The sequence below is a fragment of the Chiloscyllium plagiosum genome, chromosome 27 (assembly GCF_004010195.1).
Source record: "Chiloscyllium plagiosum isolate BGI_BamShark_2017 chromosome 27, ASM401019v2, whole genome shotgun sequence".
Lineage (NCBI taxonomy): Eukaryota > Metazoa > Chordata > Chondrichthyes > Orectolobiformes > Hemiscylliidae > Chiloscyllium > Chiloscyllium plagiosum.
Genome location: NC_057736.1, coordinates 21,261,429 through 21,283,773, shown reverse-complemented (window position 1 = coordinate 21,283,773; position 22,345 = coordinate 21,261,429). Strand labels below are relative to the sequence as shown.

General features: G+C 39.0%; 1 protein-coding gene across 3 annotated transcripts in view; it reads right to left on the bottom strand.

The window, feature by feature from the left end:
- Window positions 1-19,078, bottom strand: part of col8a2 (collagen, type VIII, alpha 2) — a 180,339-nt gene extending 161,261 nt beyond the window's left edge. For 2 of the 3 annotated variants that reach the window (XM_043717629.1, XM_043717628.1), the window contains exon 1: window positions 18,877-19,078. The gene's annotated coding sequence lies outside the window, so the exon portion shown is untranslated. Of the gene's footprint in view, window positions 1-18,444; window positions 18,566-18,876 lie in introns of all 3 variants that reach the window. The other variant, XM_043717630.1, reaches the window with a different exon arrangement.
- Between the last annotated feature and the right edge of the window lie 3,267 nt (window positions 19,079-22,345).

Genomic DNA, 22,345 nt, shown 5'->3' with positions numbered 1-22,345 from the left:
TTCTGGTCTCCTTCCTATCAGAAAGATGTTGTGAAACTTGAAAGGGTTCAGAAAAGATTTACAAGGATGTTGCCAGGTTGGAGGATTTGAGCTATAGGGAGAGGCTGAACAGGCTGGGGCTGTTTTCCCTGGAGCGTCGGAGGCTAAGGGGTGACCTTATAGAGGTTTACAAAATTATGAGGGGCATGGATAGGATAAATAGAAAAAGTCTTTTCTCTGGGATCGGGGAGTCCAGAACTAGAGGGCATAGGTTTAGGGTGAGAGGGGAAAGATATAAAAGTGGCAACTTTTTCACGCAGAGGGTGGTACGTGTATGGAATGAGCTGCCAGAGGATGTGGTGGACGCTGGTACAATTGCAACATTTAAGGCAATAGGAAGGGTTTGGAGGGATATAAGCCGGGTGCTGGCAGGTGGGACTAGATTGGGTTGGGACACCTGGTCAGCGTGTATAGGTTGGACCAAAGGGGCTGTATCCATGCTGTACAACTCTATGACTCTATGCTGTCCTTACCTGGTCTGACTTACATGTGACTCCAGACCCACAGCAATGTTGTTGACTCTTAACTGCCTTCTGGGTAATAAATGCTGGCTTAGCCAGCAACGTCCTCAATCTGTGAATGAATTATTTAAAATTCCAAATCAAGAAGGTGAGTGTCTTAGAGGGAAACTTGCAGGTGGTGCTGATCCCATGTATCAGCTGCGTTTGCCCTTCGAGGTGGAAGCATTCATGGGTTTTGCAAGATGCTGTCTAAAGATCTTTGGAGAAATTTGGAATGCATCTTGTCGACAGTACACGCTGTTGCTATTGATCATTGATGGTGGAGGGAGTGGATGGTTGTGGGATGTGATGCTAATCAAATAGGCTGCTTTGTCCTGGATGGTGGCAACTTTCTTGAGTGTTGTTGGAATTGCATCCTTCCAAGCAAGTGAGAAGCATTCCATCACACTCCTGACTTGTGCCTTGAAGATGGTGGAATCAGTGATATCAGCATTGAATGTCAAAGGGCGGTAGTTGCGTTGTCTCTCATTGGAGATGTTTATAGCCTAGCATTTGTATGGTTCAGAGTAGGCATTAAAAGGAATATAAAGCTCAGCTCTAGCTGAAAACCAAAACATTAAAACAAGATACAGACAGTAGGGGAAAATATAAACACATAGCAAAATGGAGGACAGTGTTCATGGTCTGAAATAGTTGAACTCATATCAGAAACAGAAATAGTAAGGAAACTCAACAAGTCTGGCAGCAACTTTGCAAAAACAATGGAGTTATCTTTGAGTCCAGGGAGTCACTCCACAGCTGCTGCGAGACCCCCTGAGATTGTCCAGCATTTTCTGATTTTGTTTCAGATTTCCAACATCTCAATTCCTTGTTTTATTTATTGTAGTTGAACCCAATAGTTGTGTCCATATTGGCTGTAAAGTGCCCAAGCTGAATATGAGGTACCGTACCTTCAACTCACGTTGGGTTTTGCTACACTGTATGAGAGCAGATCGACAAGGCCAGCATTTATTGCCCATCTTCAATTGCTCTTTAGAAGGTGTAATTTGCTGGCCTATTTTAGCAGGCAGTTAGCAGTCAACCACATTGATGTAGACCTGGTTCACATATAAGTCAAACAGAATAAGAGCTATTGATTTCCTTCCCTGAAGAAATTCTAGGAAGCAAATAGGTTTTTTTTACAACAATCCCATAGTTTCAATAGACAAGCATTTTATCCCAGATTTATTTCACTACCTGAATTTAAATTTCCTAGTTGTGGTGGGATTTGAACTCGCATCTTGGGATCATTGGTCAAGGTCTCTGGCGAAATAACCAGCCTAGTAACAGGATTACTACTCTATTGTACCATATCAATCAAAGCAGCACAAAGGTGATTGGAAGCTTTAGAGTCAAGAGAAGTATGTTAATCTTTTGCATGAAAAATGGCAACATGACCATTGACGTTTCTTCTTAAAAGAATCCACGACCCTGCAAGGTTCAGAAACAGTTGTCTTTGTCTGTTTTCAGCTTATATAAGGTTGGATGTCAACTGAATTCTCATCTATCTGCTGCTGGAACAGGAATAGATTTTCATCAAATGTCAATTGCTTATATTTTATTCACTCATGGATTGAGCGCATCACTTTGCATGTCCCTAGTTTCCTTTGTGAGGTGGTGGAACGTTGACTTTTTGAATAGGCACAGTCCATTTGTTGTCTGCACATCCATAATGTCATTAGGGTCAGATTTCTAGGATTTTGATCCAGTGAAATGGAAGGAACAATTATATATTTCCAAGTCAGGCTGGTGAGTGGCTTGGAGGGGGACTTGCAGCTCATGTGTTCCCATGGTTTTGCATCCTTTGGCCTTCTGGTTGACAAGTTTTTGTGAGTTTGAAAGAAACTGTCTAAGGAGACTTATTTAATTTCTGTAATGTGTATTGCATTTCTGCAGTGGAGCTTGTATGTGATAGCGAGTATCAGTGGTTAGAGGAACTGAATATTTGTTGATGTGGTGCCAATCAAGTGGGCTGTGTTGCCCCACTTCTTTTAATTAAGATTAATTTATGTAGACTACAAATTAATCTCAAACTAAGCATTATATGGTTCACATCTCTTAATTTGTTTGAAAAGAAACCTGCAGATTCTGAAAAATCATAAGATCATTAACACAGAAAAAGACTGTTCAGCTGATCGTGCTGATGGCTAGACAGAATTCTTTCTCGGTTCTCTGCCTGGAGGCATGTCTGACCCATAGTGCCAAAGCGTCCACCATGGGCAGTGCAAAAAAAAACAGATTATTCATTTTTCATTTCAGTAGTTCATTGCAAACCACTGAAGTTAAAGTACTACAGATTGTAAACACCATTGTGATAGCATAGCTGATTATTATGACTGATACTCACATAAAGATGTGCAAAATCAGAGGCAACTTTCAGAGTCATTACATCCCTCAATGAAACTAATTTAAGGCTGCACCCAAGCATCTTTCTTCTTGAATATTACCATCAAAGGGTCAGCATCATAGAGAACTAAATTCACCCATCACTGTCACAAGTCTACATGAGGACGTTTCCCAGATGGATCAACTATTGATTTTTTAAGGCTGCAGTAGAGATAAGCTCATATTAGTTTTTCATCTTTGCTCTGTAGCAATAAAAGAAAGTATTGTGTTTATGTCGCATTTTTCATAATCTCAGGACATCCCAAAGTGCTTACAGCCAATGTGAAACTGTAGGACATGTGGTAATGCTCAATTAATGGCTAAGATAGGCCAGAGAAGCCAACAAAAGAGGTGCAACATTTTGTTGCTATTGACAACTGGCAGCAATACATCCAGCTTTACTTTACTGCAGACAAGTGAATCAAAAATTTAATCTAGCAGATGTTGGAAATCTGAAACAGAAAATGAAAATACTGGGAAAAAAACTAATCACTGATCTGTAGAGAAAGATTAACAGGACTGAAATTCTGATGGAGCATAATGATTGAAATTGTAACTTTTCACTTTGCTTGGTTGTGTGGTTAAGATTATTTGGAGCTGTCTCGTCTCCCAAACATGTACTGCTAAAAACCATGGTTTTTATTTACAAGCACTCTTCATTTATATTGAACAGCAGACATACCATTGTGTGTGCACAAAACTAGAACTGCTGCCTCTTTCCCATTTGCTCCAATCTGTCATGTGACTCTGACATAATTTTTACTTCATTATTCTGTACTTTTCTTATGTTAACCTATTATCCTACACTTCTCCCCAGTAGATACCATACTTGCTGAGCATTACCTGTACAGTACTAAGTAAGTGAAGCGATGTTTTTTCAGGTCTGTCGTGTCAACAACACATGGTTACACAGAAATAATGTCTTGCAGACGAGTACATGATGTTCAATAGAAAGATTAGGGGAAATTTTCAACTGGGTGTTCTGGGGGTTTGAAATCAGTGTACGGTGATACATGGTGGCATGAGGTGCTTAGTGCAAATTGTGCTATGCGTGATTTCCTTCCCATTTTAACTTAATGGACATCATTATATTAGTTTGCCATGTAAGCTGAACTTCAACACACTCTCCCAGCTGGCAAGGCTCCCTGCAAGAAATTGGAAAGACTGCCACTTCTATGTTGTCGCTGTATTATAACTGATTAAGCATTTCTGGGCAACCAGCCCTCAGTAATAGATATGTATGGTCCTGTTAATCTTAACAAAACAGTTAATATGAACAATATATTACAACATCAATCAACACTTAAAATGACCCATGAAGAGGTTGATTACTGAATCACAAAATTAAGAGAAACTATATGGATCAGTTAGGACTCTATTCACTGGAGAATGAGGGGGGATCTCATAGAAACCCATGAAATTTTGACAGGACTGGATGGGGTATACACAGGAAGGACATTCCTGATGACTGGGAAGTCAAGAACCTAAGGATATTTAGGACTGAGATGAGGAGAAATTTCTTCAAACAAAGAGCAGTGAGCATATAGAATGCTCTGCCACAGAACGTGGTGAAGGCCAAAACATGAAATGTTTTCAAGAAGGAGATAAATTTAGTTTGAAGGGCTAAAAAGATCAAAGGAAATGGAACGAAAGTGAGAACAGGATACTGAGTTGGATGATCAGCCATGATCATATTGAATGATAGACCAAGCCCAAAGGGTCAAATGGCCTCCTTCTATTCCTATTTTCTGTATTTGCTACAGTTTTCAGGGCAGTGCTGTGCCTGAGAGCTGGGATAAATCTGTTACAGCCAGTTGTGGGATTCTGGATGCATTGTAGGCCCATCCAATAACTAATTTATTGTCATCACTCCTGTCTTATTAACAGATGATAGGTTGCAATAAAGATCCAATAGGAAGGCTGTTGGGTCTTCAGTATCAGTTGTACCATCTGATTCAGATGGGAGTGCATTGACCTGAAAGGACATTATCACAAACAGTACCCTTACAATGAAGTGAGTGTGATGCAGATTGGTGTGCCTGTGTATTGAAGTACTCAGTTGTGTTTTTTTCTTACCGAAAGTATTTATTGTGAAGAAAATTGCAAAAGAAGAAAATTCTGTATTTAACATTTTGATGTGAGTTATATTTTAGTCATGGGAAAGAATTAAAACCATTTTGTTTATTTTCTGACATAAACTTAACATTTCTTCCTTTCAAAGAAAGAAATTATGGCAGAGGACCGTGTCCATTATGATATTTTCCTCTGGAATCAAAGGGAGTGTGAGCTAATGTATATATTCTGTAGTGCCTCAAGCAAGATATACATTTTCTGATCTCTCATGTTTTCATTGTTTATTCATGGAAAAGGATATGGCTTGATTCAATTTCTCACGTGTAAGAAATCTTTCATGTCTCAAAGTGAGAATGTTGAATTATTAGACTTCTTGCCAAGACATTAATTGCAACTGTTAGGCGGGGTGGCTGCTCGTTCAGTGTCAAAGTTTCCAATCCATATAATTGTTTAGACTGTAGAAATCATTTCCTGGAAAGCTGAAATTTTAGCTGATAACATCTTGAGCAAAGAAATGCTGAGTATGAAAAAGGCTATCATGCCCAGAGATTTTTCGGTGGAGGTTAACATACCACCATTGTGGACAAAAGGCCAACTCCATTTTGACAGAAGGGCTCAAAGCAGCAATTGGCCAATTAATACGGCACTACTGGGCTGCTGTCCATTGGGTAAAACAGTTTCCATCAGCCACCAGCAACAATTAATGGACTGGCAGCTCAGCAGCATCACCACCATAGTGGTCACATAACGGAGTTGCAACACCATGGAAAGAGTGCTTCAAAGTCATGGTATTCTTGCAGAAATCAGAATGGGGAAATCAGGAAGAATACTTATTCTGGAGTCAAAATATTTATGCTGTTTCTCTCTCCACAGATGCTGCCAGACCATAGTTCCTTGAAAGTGGAGTTGCAGGTCGATAGGGTGGTGAAGAAAGTGTTTGACATATTTGCCTTCATTGGTCAGAACATTGAATATAAGAGATGAAACATCATGTTACAGCTATACAGTATAGGGCATTGGTGAGGCCTCTTTAGAATACTGCAAACAATTCTGGTCTCTCTCTTCTTTCGGAAAGATTTTGTTAAACTTGAGAGGAAGGATTTACAAGGATGTTGCTGGAACTGGAGGGTTTGAGTTATGGGGAGAGGCTAAATAGGCTGGGGCTTTTTTCCCTGAAGTGTTTATAAAATCATGAGGGGGCATATCACCAAGGTCTTTTTCCCAAGGTGAGGGACAGGTTTAAGGTGAGAGGGAAAGATTTAAAAACAACTTGAGGGGCAACTTTTTCACACGGTGAGTGTGCGTGTATGGAATGAGCTGCCAGAGGAAGTGGTGGAAACAGATATAATTACAACATGTAAAAGTTATCTGGATAAGTACATGAATAGGAAGGGTTTAGAGAGACATGGGCCAAATGCTGGCAAATGGGACTAGGTCAGTTTGAGATGTCTGATCAGTGCGGACGAGTTGGACTGAAGGGTCTGTTTCTGTGCTGTATGACTCTATGACTAGGGGAGTTCCTCCTGAATTCTCTTTTTTTATTATTTCCAACATCCACAGTACTTTGGGAAGGAGGGAGACTATGCATCATGTGCTGGTGGATGGGGATCCCACATACATGCCTCGGAGCATCATTAAGAAGCAGCATCCTCCAGGAACCCGATGAGAGGCCACCATTTACTCCAATGGACTGGGAAAATTCAGTCATAGATTTCTTTTTAAAAATTAATATGCCCACATCAAGTCGAAATGCCCTAAAGTTTGTTCATTCACATTGTCACATCAGTTGGCAGTGTTCATAATTATAACACTTGGAAGACCTTGGTTACATGCGTTGTCTCACTGCAGTGCTTTCAATATTCAACACTGTTAGTCATTATGACTATTTCTGTAGCGAATACATAAGAAATTATATCGCATTATTTATGGCTTAACTTCAAAAGGGTCAATCCATTTTGTGAGGCCACCTTTGAACTCAATGTATAACAAAGTCATGTTTATGTAGTATGGCAAATACATCTCAATTTTTTATTCTAACATTGACCACACTAAGCTCTTCGGAATCATTTATAACATTTTTCCTCCGACAGAACTTTCCAACTGGAGTCTAAAAGAGCAATGGTGATCAATGACTCAATAACTTGCCAAAATAGATAAAAGCAATAATCTCAGCCAAAAGATAATCATAAAATGTCCTTCTTTTCACTGTTCAGTTCACATATGTTTATGTTTAGTTCACGGAATTCATGGCTCCTGCTGAAGATTGAAGAGACATCTACAGATGGGTGTTGTTTTAACAAGAGAACACATTCCAAGAATGAAACTGTACACAAAAAGTTTTGTTCGCTGAGGTATTAGTTGTACTACTTATTATCCTGAGTATTGTTGATCAGTATAAGAGATGGAAAGATTTTGCTACCAAGACTAATACCTAGATCTCAAAAAAATAATGTGCTGCATTGGAGACAGGTTACGATGAACCCTTCACTAGCTTCAAATAATAATCTGGTGTTCCAGCCATTTTTAAACAGAGAAGTACTTCCAACTAACTCATCAGTCCATTGTTTTCCATCCCCTGAAAGTCAGCTGCTACCAAAACCTCAGATGATAAAAGATACACCTGACTGGACTACTGGAAATGTCAATATTTATAGTTTTTAAAGGACAATATCCAATCAATAATATATTTCTTAAGCTAGTTACAACTGATAAGCAAATCATAAATAGGACTTAAATAATTTTGTTTAATTTTCTGGATACTAAAATTATTAGGAGAAAGATGGGTTTTTTTTGTTTTTGCTAATAGAGTAGAAGACCCATGCAAGTACAGAGTACCTCTGTTAAAGACTATATACCTCTCCTTTTGAAGTTTTGATTTTTAAAATACTTAATTGTGAGAACTATTGGAAATAGAACTGTGAAAAAGCAAACTGCTCAGAAATATGAATCAAATTGGGAGAACAAACAAACCCCCTTGGAGGTGTGGTTGGGTGGGGTGGGGTGGGGAGTGGGGGTGGGTGGGGGGTTGGTAACACAATGCGACAAGTAATCCACCACAGCACAGATCCATCACAACCTATTACACTCTCCAAAAGATATCAAGATGTGCACACATTACAGGACACTGATTGCATGGGTCCCATGTATGGGCTGAACCAAAAGGATCTATCAGCAGTACACACTGGAACTAATATCTCGGGGTGGTACAAAGAGTTTTAAATGACTAAAAGTAAAGCTTTTTTCTCTCTCATATATATGTGTGATATACAGATACGCTCTCCTCTCAAATGAACTGATCCTGGTTCCCATGAAAACAACCATACAGAAGATGCAACACAAACTGAGAACTTTAAAATAATTGCAACATTCACTGCTGCTGACTGTATTCAGGAAACCAATAACCACCCTTGGTCTCAGGCTAATAAGTTATGACTCAAGGATACCCAAATGATTCAAAATGTATATTCTTATATCTTTGCACTGTACAGAAATCCCTTTTAATTTTGTACATTTATATTCATGTTTTGACCCAAGTGATGACATGAAGCCTGGATACATGAAACTTTTTCTTTCTTAGGGTTAGCAAGCAATCAAATTGCGCATTCTTTCACTCAAGTCTAAGTGAGAAGCTTTTTATTGCTAACACTAAGAAACAGGAATTGAACTAACTTAAACCTTTGTTGTGATTTACTGAGGAGGGTAACAGAGGGGAGCCAGGTCACCCTTTCTCATTTGGTTATCATACATACCTTGACAATGTTCCATTGTACAGTAAAGACACTATACAGTAAGACATGACAGATGAAATTATTACAACTGAATCTGAATTAATCAGTTGCCTGTCATTTTAAATGGTGTAAACAATTCTCCTATATAATTTTTTGAGGAATGTGTTTTATTTCAACAATCCACTGACTTTCAAACAGAAATTTTACCATCTCACTGAGGTAGTCTGATAATTGATGAGTCAAATCACTCTATAAATCATCATTGAAAACAAGTGTTTAAATGATTTGTGTATGAAGATGGGGACTAGCTGTCAAACCAGGTGTTGGCTTGACACCCTTGAGGAGATAGAGAAAGAAAGTGGAAGCCAGATACTAAGTTGGAAAAGGTGAATTTGTAACACCTCAAATATATCAAAATGCCAAAGGAATGAGGCTGTGCATAGAGAAGGTTTCTACTAAGGTGTTTTAACAATGATGGATTAATTTATTCTGTTTGCTTTTCTTTGAAAATTCTGAAGCTTAAATCCTGTGAGGATAAACTAAAAGTACTAATGAAAGCAGTGCAGTACTAAAGTCCAACAGTTATGATTCCTGCTTTTTAGTCCAATTGAATTTGCAGACCATGCATTTAACCATTGAAATGCTATCTGACTCTAACAGTAAAATGGACTATCAAATTTTCACTCCCATCATCTGGTTTACATACCGGGGACAATTCATGGACTAAAACTGCTATATTTTACTTATTCATGGGATGTGACCATTACTGACTGGGGCCAGCTTTTATTTTCTCAGGTTGATAAGCAATCAATTTTCCTTTTCTGCAATAAAATCTTTCAATTGGCTTCTTAATTTTTGAAACAGTAAACTGCATTTAATTTAAGAGTGATAGCATTGCTTGTTATGAAGAAGTAAAAATATTTGTTGCTACTAACTGAGGGAATTAAGAAGAGGGGAATCAATTCACACATCACATGTTTATAAAAACAAAAGGAGCTCCATCAGTACATTCAAAAATATTAATGAAAATATTGGAATGGGGGAATTAAGTTGTTAATTCAAAAGCTATTTAAAAAAAGGGACTGCAAAACTTCATCCATAATATTACAGTGACAAAATGTCCACTTTTGGTTTTAATTCTTTCAGAGAACAGGATGAGTTCATATTATGAAAAAAAATAAATACTTTGACCTTGGAAACAAACTAAAATGGGTAGCTAGGAACTTAGAGGTGGAATCCTACTCAAAAGCCAGGAAATAAACTACAAAATGAGTACCAAAATATCTCAAGATGGAAACTGAGGGTACTAAAGCCGATAAAATTAAAACTGACTCAGTTGAGACAACACAAGAATTCTAACAGAAGAGGAAAGGGAATTTAGGAATGAGGGAGTGAGAGAGAGGAAAGGAGAGAGGGAATTCATGGGAAAGAAAGGGGCAAAGGACAGTGAGTGACACTATTAGCAGTGGTTTCATGGTCATCATTAGTTCCAGATTTTTAGATTAGATTCTCTACAGTGTGGAAACAGGCCCTTCAGCCCAACAAATCCATACCGACCCTCGAAGAGTAACCCACCATGACCTATTCCACTACTAACGCACCTATCACAATGGGCAATTTAGCATGGCCAATTCACCTAAGCCGCACATCTTTTGGATTGTGGGAGGAAACCGGAGCACCCGGAGGAAACCCACACTGATACGGGGAGAATGTGCAAACTCCACGCAGACAGTTGTCCGAGGCTGGATTCGAACCTGGGTCCCTGGCGCTGATAGGCAGAAGTGCTAACCACTGAGCCGCCATGCCGCCCCCTCCAATTTTTATTGGATCCAAATTCCACCATCTATTATGTAGTAACCTGGCCGACCAGAACATTACTGGGGTCTCTGGATTAATAGTTTAGTGATATTACCACTAGGCCATTGCCTCCCCATTTCTCTCTAGATTTGTAATCAGTCCCGCTTACACCATAAGACCTAACTCCCAAATTAGACAGGGTTATTGCCTGGAATATGCAGTCTCTACAGAATGTCAGTGGTCCAATTTTAATGTGGAATTGGCAACACTACTGATGTTAGTGGAATGGTAAGTTCTCCAACCCATTTTGAGACCATTCTTGCCATCTGTTAATAGCAGCTCACAGAGCTCAAAACTGACATCAGAGTGCTGGTGAAACTGAACAGCTGTTTCCCAAATGGCAGAAAAATCAACACTAAGCTCATTAATGCAGCTTGTATAATGTGCTTAAATAATATCCCTGGATTTCTCCACCTATTTGAGCAGGATGCATCTGCACTGTTTCAACAGTGGTAATGTTTAGCTTGGTCACTCAGAATCATGGTGCCAACTGCTGTCTGCACTCATTGTCACAGTCACAGTGAATATGGGTGCATTAGGTCCCCACCTGACAGTCTCCTATTTGTTATGATCCTGAGTAAGGGGGATGAACTGGCTCCTCTTTTTTATTCAACACTCTCCCCCAGTTGGTCACAACAAAGTTAATTTAAACAGGGATCTCTTCCCGCATAGATATCTTTTTCCAGCTCATACATATTTATATTTTAAAAAAAGTCAATTCAATTAACTTTTCTTGCTTAAAGAAAGAGTGAGTTTATCCACTACTACAATGTGATAAAACAAAATGAAACATGACACATGTACATATGAGCTAGAAATGAGAAGCGAGTCTGAAATGTAAAAATTAAAAGGAGTGTACAAATCAGTTTTTGGCTTGTCTGCAATGAATTGATTGCGAATGATGAGTTGAGTGATTCTAGTAGTTCTGACTTTGTTAGTTGTTTGTGCAGCTGTTTGGGATTATTGGTTCTGCAGCTGAAAGAGGCTTGTCCAGTTTCCTTTGACAGTAGTTATCGCAGAGATTTTATTTCTTTGACCCACAGCTGCAGTGGTGTCTAGTGGAAGTTCTCGGTGGTGCACATTCACAGAGCAACTTACCACAATGGAACCTGAACCACAAGCTGTCACAATAACATGCCAGTGTGTATGACACAACTCAGCCAGGGGTAGCCTTTGAGCCCATTTCTTGTATATTCATGGAAGAGTAAAAAAAAAGTCTTTCACCCAGATCTGCCTTTCTTTCAATCATATCACAATGGCAGTCTGGGACACAGCCCACAGGAGATCACAGTTGAGTTTCTCAGAATGGAATCTCTTCTTTTGAAGTGTTGTTATCTGAAATTCCCTTGATACTCCTCTGGTGCAACATTCTATGATTCCTTTCAGGATTCAGTGTAAATCACACCACCTCCCATTAGGGATTTTAGGCAGACACTGAATGTATATTCTCAGCTTTTGTTTGGTTAATATGACTTTCCATTAAGAAACACGTTTTGAACTTTAAAGTTCAGTGTATATCTGTAAGTAATTTGGGATGATGTTTTCCAGACAGTTGGAAAAATGGTTTTGCTATTTTAGTTAAATATCAATGACATGCTTAAATAGAAAAAAAGACTTTCCCGTTGCAAATTGAAGCAACTTTGGGTGAGATTTTCCAGGGAATGACAATCTCACGTAGATTACCAGGAGGTTCCAATCAGTGCTCCCTCAGAAATGTAGATCTGTACTTCTATTCTGGCAGGTCTTTTGTAATGTAGAACTGTTGAAGACAAGCAAACCACTCTCCCTTTGCAAAGCAGTCAGTGCTCGCATTCTGAAATGTAAAGGTCTGGACAGCTACTTTGACAGCTGCTGTCAAAAGGTAATTACATCGGGTAAATGCAATGTTAGAAAGCTATGAGTGAAAGGGGGCATGGAAGCAATGGGTCTGGGGAGTAGTGTACCAGAGTGTTAGGTAAGTGATGTATTAGTTGGGTAGGGTGCCAGTTGTCAGGCTAGGTGCTAAGAGTAGGATATCAGGTGGATAGCGTGTAGAGTGGCAGTGGAATAGGGGCCTGCTGGGGAAGGAGTAGGTTATTATGGCTAGAATGCCATATAATTAGGTGGTAGAGTGCCAGGTACCAGATGGGTATGATGCTATGGAAAGGAGATAGGATGCTATGGGCTTATGGTGCCAGGGTGCACAGGGAGCAAATAAGTGAAGCAGTGTTTAGGGTAGATCATTGTGAGGTGGGAGAAATCCTGGCAGGAGACAGGGATTTGTCTATTTCCATATCTATGCAAAGTGAGGGGAGGTGGTTCAGATCAAGTACCAGACACAGTGGGGGGTGACAAGTCAAGGCCTGTCTGGTCTGGTGGGATCGATCGAGCTGAGTCAGGTCCATCAGTCAGGCAGGTAACCAGGTCAGGTCGTGTGCAGAGTTGGGGGGGATTGAGGAGTTTCAAGTCCAGGGCTGAGGCCTCAAATCAGGTTTTAAACTTTGTATGAGATCTTGAGGGGATGTAGTTGGGTCTGTGTGTGAGTATGGGATATGTTAATTCAGAACTTAAACCAGGTATTTAGTAGTCTAAACCCTCCTGAGTAACTATTAACTTAATTTCATTGTGACTTTCTCCAGTCTTCAATGTAAATGGAGACTTTCAGAGGGTTCCAGCCGGAGAGGAATTGGCCAGCAAAATCTTCAATTTCCCTGGCAAATCTCTCAGAGTGCGATGCAATGTGCAATGTGGTCTCCATGTGCAATTCACTTCTGCATTGACATAACCACTGGCTGGCCATTCACTAAACTGGGCCAATATTCCAAACACTGTCCAGTCTTGACTTTGCTTAATGCACTCTTGGGACAGAGACACGGAGAGAAAATGAGAGAGAGAGAGAGAGAGAGAGAGAGAGCTGACGGACCTTTCTACAGATGTCAATGTTTCATGAATAGATTTGGACCAGTGTGGAAACATAGTGTCAGAAGAGTGTGGAAACAAGATATTTTCTTAACTTCTAAATAGCTTTCCTAGACTAAAAATGACAATTTTCAAAGGAATTTTTCATATTTAGAAGTGAAACTTCAGTAGTAGGCTGTAGATTGCATTTAGTGATTTGTGACTTGATTGTTGGCATATTTAAAATTCACAATGCAAGGTGCAATCTCAATGAAATTAAACTGGAAATCATTTCATTGTTTTGGCTGGTAAGTTTAATACAACTAAATAGTTTGCAAGACCAAGAAAGTGCTTTTCCGAAGCGACCATATTACTGTGGATCTGAAGTAACATATTTGCCAGAATGGGCAAGGATGACAAAAATATTCCTCTCCTAGGAGTTTCATAGTAGTTATCCTTGAAGCTTACATTTTCTTCCAAGTTTATATTCCTCCCCCCCCCCCCAATGTGGTGGCATTTGAACTTATCTCCAAAACAATTGGCTGGGCCTCAGGAAAACTAGATCCAATATTATTGTGCAACCATCTCCTATTGCAGTAAGCTTATTTACTTACGATTTGTTTCAATTTCACTTCATGGCATGGTGGGCTAAACTTAATATGGTGGCCATTTGGGGGCATTGGGGATAATTCTGAACTGTTTTTGAGAGGCCTGACTTAATTCTATGGCCACCTGACTGTGAACTGCCTGGTGCCTGGGGTTTTATTGCTTGTAGGATTCCCTCCAAGAGCTGCAAACATATTTGACATCTGGTAGCACCTCAGTGCCAGCTTCACCACTGGGAGTGGGCACCACTTGTAGCACTGCAGCCAATCAAGACCCACAAGGTAGAGGAAACTCTGGGGGCTAGGCGAGTGTTGTTGGGCATTCAGGACCCTCGGGTGTTTTTGGTGAGGGAAAAGCGTTGTTTCCTTCAGCTGCCCTCTGTGATTGACATGCTAGATTTGGAGGAGCAGCTAGAGGCCTTGAGCTTTTGCCGGACAATTATCTCCACTTGGCAGAGGGCATCGCCCAGTGGTAAAAATACCAACAGCAGTAGGAAGACACCCTTAAGTGGCTCATAATTGGTTATTTAAGGGCTTCATTCTAAGTGGTATGGCCACCTTTCCTGCACCCAAGTGAGACTGGGAAGTTGACAAATTCCACTCTTCACCTGTTCTCCCATTTCTATTGTGCCCACCACTAAATCACACCCCACCTCCACCCCCATCCCTTCACAAGCCACATACACACACCTCTCAATGTCTTGATGCCTACTCCCATGGGCTGGATTACATTTTGCACATTATCTGTAAATTTATGTGACGAATCAGTCCATCTGATTTCTAATAGTCTCACAGGATGGTAAATAAACACAGTTCAAAATTGACCATTTTGTGGGTACCAAGAATGCTGCTATGGGAATCAAAATGATATCCACATTTTTATTATTTTTGCTTGTTGGAATCACATTCAAAGAAAGTATTTGTGATTTCAAAAGCTGAGCAAACATGCAAAACAAGCTTTTAGGATCACTAATTCTGCAAGCTAATGAAACAAGGATGTTTTGACTTTGAGGGAATAAATTATATTTTAATCAGTACAAGTATCCGTTTTTGTAACAGCACTGAACAGATTTTAGAGAAATGAAACAGGTGTCAGCATGTTGAAATACTTCATGTGAAGGGTTTGGTGTTTTTAACATGTGAAATATCTAATACAGATTGTGATGCTAAGTCAGATTACATTTCAAATACTTGAAACCACCTTTTTTGTTGCACACAGTTCAGATATAATAATAACTTTAATTGCGAGCGGTTTGGAGATGCATTTTTAGAATGAAATTGTAACATACTCAAACCTCACATTTTCATTGGTATTTATGGAATGTGATAATGTGATGGGATATAATGCAAAATCAACACCTACAAAGATAAAACTAGGAATAACCGATACCACCTATTAATGCTGGTAGTAGCTGGTTCCTCATTTCACTATGTCTATGTTCTTCTGTAGATCCTATAGAATAATTCAAGCTGCATGTAAAAATTTATATTCAATGAGGGAAGAAAGGTTTGCTATTGGTTAAATGTATTCAAGCAATGAAACAGGACTGAAGCAGCAATCCGTGCAACGATCAAATTAAACCCATAAGTTAGCTCTGTACAAGGTATGATATTGGAAAGTAAGTATTGATCCCTAACATGTTTTGAAAGACTTGTGTTACTTCCAATACACACTCTAAAGAATATTTAACAGACTACTGCATTTCTTCAGCGGACATATTAGTATTAGATCTAAAAAAGTATGTCTTGCATGTTTATATGTTGAGCAAGTTGGACCTGCACCCATTAGTGTTTAGAAGAATAGGAAGTTGGAATGTTTTTGAACTGTTATTGGGAGGTTGGGCGTCAATGAGACAGAAAAAGTTTCCAGGGGACTTCATAGAGTTGATGCTGAGTTGATGTTTGCTCTCATGAGAATCTAGAACTAGGGGTATTGCTTAAAAATGAATGGGCCTCCCATCTAAAACTGAGATAAGGAGGAATTCCTTCACTCACAAGATTGCTAATCTGTGGAATTCTCTACCCCAGAGATCAGTGGTGGCTGGGTTTTAAATATATTCAAAGCTGAATTGGACACATTCTTAATTTATAAGGGACTCAAACAGCAGGCAAGTGGATTTAAGATGATAACCAGATCAGCCATGATTGAATTGAATGGCAGAGCAGAATGATCTACTCCTTCTCATTCTTGTGTTCTTATAGAGAAGCATGTCTCCCACTCTGTGTAATTAGGTTACACAATTGGGGTAGAATTTGCTGTTACAGTGAAACTCTGGGAGTTATGCCCATTCTATGCCAATTTTGCCAACCTTAATCTGCTCCCAGATTTTCTGTGCATCTAATAAGATTGAGTTGGGGCATTAAAGAAACTTAACGTGAGTACAATGTAATTGAAAATTGACCTTTGCCTCTGTAATATATCAGATGGTGCCAACATTGTCTCAACTGTCAAGTCTCTTTACAAAATATCATCAGTATAATTACTCGCTGCTACGAATTCTACTCATAATGTTCGTGTAGACACAAGACAAAAGAGTTGAATTGGCTCACTTGGCACTGCTTGTAGGAGGCAGTAAATGGACTATAATATGCTGAGACACACAGTACCATGTGACCCGATGTGCCTGGTCCACCCCTCATTCAGTGCAGTTATCCTGAGGGAATTTAGGTAGTGTACTCTGTGAAGTAGAGCTGCATGCACAGATTTTCACAGCCATGGCTGAATAAGCAGAACTCTTGCCTAAGTCATAAGTTTATGAATTTAAATTCCACTCCAGAGCATGGAGCACAAAATTAAACTGGTGTTCCAATGCAGCACTGAGGGAGTGTTGCACTGGCAATGGTGGAGCTGACTTTCAGGTGAAATGACCAGGAGGCAATCTGCCCTCCCTGGTGAACATCAAAAATCTCATGACGTGATTTCAAAGAAAGTAACAAGTTATTTTTGGTCTCCTGACCATTATCCCTCCTACCAATGTCACTAAAACATGGCTGTGTGTGCAAAAAAACTGTACAATAACTGTTTACCTTGTTTCCATGTTACCAAAGTGAGCGCATTTCAAATACTTTTGTCATATGTTATGAAAACATTGTAGAAATGTAAGTCAATTTCTCACTCCCAAATAGCAATTAGCCATCTTGCTGCTTTTCATTTCACAACAATTTAACTGATCTTTTACCCAAAATCATTGAAAATGATGTTTAAATCTATGTTAAAAAGGCTTGTAAGGATACACACCCTGTTTGCTATTGAATTAAATACTTTAACTCTGAGCAAAAAGTTTTGTGTTCCAATTAAATGCGATCAGTCTGAAATGATAACTGTTTTTTCCATCCAAATATGATTCCATACCTGCTGAACATTTTCAATTTGTTCGATTTATGGTTCAGTTTTCAAGCATTCACAATTTTTTGATCAAAAGGCTTATCTACTTGCCTGCTGTGCATTCCAGGCACAACAACACTGTAAACAGTTTCGAATCCTTCATTGTGAAAAGTACAGACAGATATTTTAAGAGATTCACATGCTTCAAGTTTGGAGAATTAAATGCACACATGTTAAAAAGAAGGGTTTAAATGCTTTACCTGTACTGCTTTCAAATTTGAATTCCAACATTGGAATCACACCCATTTCAACAGAGCAGAAAATGAAAGAAATTGCGTGCAAATTGAACCTATTTTAAATCCACACTGAAGTAGAAAATTTGCAATGTATGCCCTTTTGGATAGGACAGGGTTCTGCTAATATGCATGGGGGCTCTGTTTGAAGACCTCAAATAACTAGCTCTATAGTTTGAGCAAATTCAGGTACAGCACAAGAACAGGTGAAAGTGGCCACTATCTGTTCAACTTTTGCACCATAAATTATCGTTGTGATGTGACTGATTGGAAAGAAGCATTTAAAAGAACATTGCGCTTATATAGCACCTTTTGCAAACTCAGGGCATCACAAAGCACTCTCCAATCTTTGTTGTTATTTGAAGTGCACTCGCTATTGTAATGCAGGAAAAGGCTGGGGCCAATTTGTGTGCAGCAGATTCCACAGGCAGCAATGAGACAATGGCCAGATAATCTGTTTTTCATTTCAGTGATGTCCGTCAATGGACAAGGATTGGCCAGCACACTGGGGAGAACTCACTTGGTATTCTTTGAATGATGCAATGGGATCTTTTACATTCCCTGAGTGAGTCCTCTGTTTAAAGTATTATCCAAAAGACGGATTTTTGAGTGCAAATTCCAGGCCACAACATTCACTTATGTAGTGAATCTGATCCTTAACATATTCACCAATCTGACCTTTTCTAACCATCTGACTATTACAGCACGGATTCTGTTCAATTCAGTGAATAATATCTGAAACTACATTTGGGCAATACTTACATAAAGTGATTTCTTTGTTCAAAATGTATCTAGTGCCAGTGAAGTAGTCAGGACACCACCTGTTTTTAATAGGAACTTCTTTCATTTGTATATGGCATCATTTCTACTATTGAAGTCTGTCCTAATAGGTATTTTAAACATTTGCTATGGTCAATTCCAGAACTGAAGTGGCATGAAATTAAGACATTTTGTGCTTATAAAACACATACACTGAATTTAGCACCATTTAAAATACTAAGACATTCTTTTAATTAGCTAAAAGCCACAAAACACCTCGTATAGTTTATTTCAATTCTGTTATGCTTTGCAAGTTCTATCCTATTCAAGTATAAAGGATTCTGTTTGTAAAAATGCAGAGATTTCTTTAGCTTAATGTACACATGTAATAAGAATCATATACAAAGTGAAAAGATGGAAACTAAAATTTCCTACCTTTGCTATTTGGCAGAACGTCAGTTAGAAAATAAGACCTAGTTTTCTTGTTCAGATGGTGGATTTTCTTCTGGATGCTCTACTCCATAAGTTTATATAACTAGACAGAGCACTTGCTCTTACGCAGTTTGCTACTTCAAGTTGCACAGCAGAGAGAGAGAGAGAGTCACTTGACAGCACGTTGTAAGGGTGCGTGTGTGTGTGTGAGTGAGAGTGGGCTATTTCACAAGCTGTTTAATGGGCTAGACTGAGATCAGCTTTGGTTTTTGAGCATGTTCCAGCTGAGAATTGTTTCTCAGGTTCTAAGATACAAAGGGCCGTGTTTGTGGGTTTGGGGGAGGGGAAAGAACTTTTGAGTTTTTTTTAAAGAAGCCATTTTCACATGCGTATTTTGTGGATATTTGCCACTGTGGTTGTGCAGCTGACCAAACTGCAACCTTTTACCTTTATGATGCCTGTGTTGTTCTGTCTTTACAAAATATTTTTACGAATCATTCTTTCTCATCATTAATTAAGAAGTTAACAGATATAATTGGAGAACAATGAAGAACTGCCTAAAGCCAGCTGAAGTGACAATAATTATTGACTGTACTATGAAGAACAGCAGCTACATTTGTAGGGTTTGTTTGCTTTAAAGGAGTAAAGTTAGTATGTTTTTCACTGTGAAGTCTGGATGTCATAACTTAAATATGGATCTGCTTTGTGAAGTAGAAACAGATGCTCCACACATCCCAATAGAACAACATGTCCATTAGTTCATAGAATCTTGAAAGTATTTTGAACTTAGAAACCAAGTGCAGCTATATGTCCATTTCTAAATGCAACTCCAAGAAATGCTCACTGTTCTACTACAGATGACATCTGCTGTCACATTAACCCCAAGCAACTGTTTACAGATCTGTTGACTTATTTCAGGCAAACATCTCATTCCCTTGCACTGGTGTTTTCTGGAACATTTTACCTGATATTAGAGCAACTGGCACAAAATATTTGTGATTTTTAAGCAGAAAGTATATTGAACCTAATGCAAGACTGCTGTGAGTCTTCGCATTACTACTTAAAAAAATGTTGAGCTGACCGTGCCTCAAAGCAGACCAAGTTCCTGGACCAAATAAATAATTTATTTAATTGCAATCATTTGCATCTCTCGAGGGCAGTTCCAAAAGTAAAGTCAGTTATTTTAGGTTCAATTAAACTTTTTCAAATGTTTAAGAAAAAATGACTGAAGAACAGACGACTGCACCCCAAACTAACTGGAAATAGTTATGCATTTTTTTAAACAATATATTTCAGTAATCAAGGTATTTACTCACATGTTTGGATTGTCACTTTGATTTAAAATGCTGATCGTTATTGTGTGATGAGCTCATTTTCAGCAGGGTTATTTATTTTTACCAAGTTAGTGCTCTTAAATTTCAAAGAATATTTCTAAAGCAAAGTTTATTTTTATTTTAAATTAAGTTTTAAAGCAAATACCCTTTTGCACTGGTTTCTGGCTGATTTTGTGTTTGGCGATACTCAACTGAACTTAGGCAAAAACCTCTAGGGAAGAAAGGACTTCTCAAAACGGGTGCAGTTTTCTGATTACATTGAAAGCAGAGATTCCACGTCAAACCTCTAATGTATTTCCCATATGCTACCTCAGGACTTTTTTTTCCCCATAATAACCAATACACTTAATTCCAAAAGCTTTTTACACATATACTTGCTGTTTAGAACATATTCTCAGCCCCAGCTGTATCACTATTTAGGTATTGATTTACATCCATGTGAAGAGCCTTTGGATATTGTATTACTCGAAAAGGTGCTATATAAATACATGAGGTTGTTGTTGTTGGATTTGGTTCCTGCAATTTCATCCAGGAGTTTGAGCTCCCTTCCCTCAGTGTACAACATGTCTATTCATTCACTTTCATCCTTTTGTTCTTGACATCAGCAAACATCTCCATTCCAGCCTTCAGAATCTGAGAATAAACATCATTCTGAATACCAAATCTACCCACACAGCAAATACAGTAGTGCAACACGGAGAGCTTATGCTGGAGCACCGAACCTCTTCCTTTGCCTAAGTCGTCATTGTATAAAGCAAATAAATTTGGAAATTGCTCCAACTACTAATCATCACTTTTCTAGTTTATCTCCTCATTGATTCACACAGCTTTTGCATTATTCTTTAAATGTGGTAAGAGTGATATAAGGAAGAGGAATTGACTGTTTGGCTCCTTATATTCGTTTCGCTATTCAATGAGATTGTGGTTGATCAGAACCTTGGCTCCATTTTCTTTTGTATCCTTGTCTAGCAAATATCTATTGATCCCAGGTTTCATACTTTTAATTGAGCAACTATCTCATTCCTTACTTGTTCATGACTTTCTGTCTTGAATAACATTAATTTTGATTTTAAAGTTTTGTCCCCTTGTTCTAGACTCCCACCTCAGCAGAAACCAAAATACTTCTCTGCACTTTATCAGATCCATTCAACTTGCTAAAACTCTCAAACAAATCACCCCTTAATATTCAATATTCCATGAAATTCAAAACAAGCCCATGCAATCTGTCCTCAGAATCTAAGGCTTTGAGCACTGGTGACAGATTCTGAAAATCTGAGTTGGGCTGTTCTCAAAGTCAGAACCTTTTCTGAGATATGGTCCCTGGAATTGTACACAGTCCTGCTAATACAATTTAAACAGGGATTTGTATTGTTGCAGTAAAACTACCTAGTGTCTATAATGTAGCCTGTTACTTATAAAAGCTAACAACCATTATGAACATGATGGACAAAGGGGACCCAGTAGGTGTGGTGTACTTGCATTCCAAAAGGCCTTTGACAAGGTGCCACACAAAAGGCTGCTGCATAAGGTAAAGATGCAAGGCATTATGGGGAAGGTATGAACATGGATAGAGGATTGGTTGACCAACAGGAAGCAAAGAGTGGGGATAAATGAGTGCTATTCTGGCTGGCAATCAGTGACTAATGGTGTGCCTCAGGGATCAGAGTTGGGACAGCAATTATTCATAACTTACACAGATGATTAGGAGTTGGGAACGGCATGTAGTGTGTCAAAGTTTGAAGGTTACACTAAGATGAACCAAAGAATCAGAATACTGACAGTTTGGAAACAGGCCATTTGACACAACAAGTCCACACCAACCTTGCAAAGAGTAACCCACCCAGACCTGTTCCCCAACCCTATTACTCTACATTTACCCCATACTAATACACCTAACGTACACACCCCTGAACACTAATGGGCAATTTAGCATGGCCAGGTCTCCTAACCTGCGAATCTTTGGATTGTGGGTGGAAACTAGAACACCTGGAGGAAACCCATGCAGACATGCGGAGAATGTGCCAACTCCACACAGTTGCCTGAGGGGGCTGAGTGGCAGAGCAAAGTGTGTAGAGGACTGTGAAACTTTGCAGAGGAACATAGATACTTTTTGTAAGTGGATAAGGGTCTGGTAGATG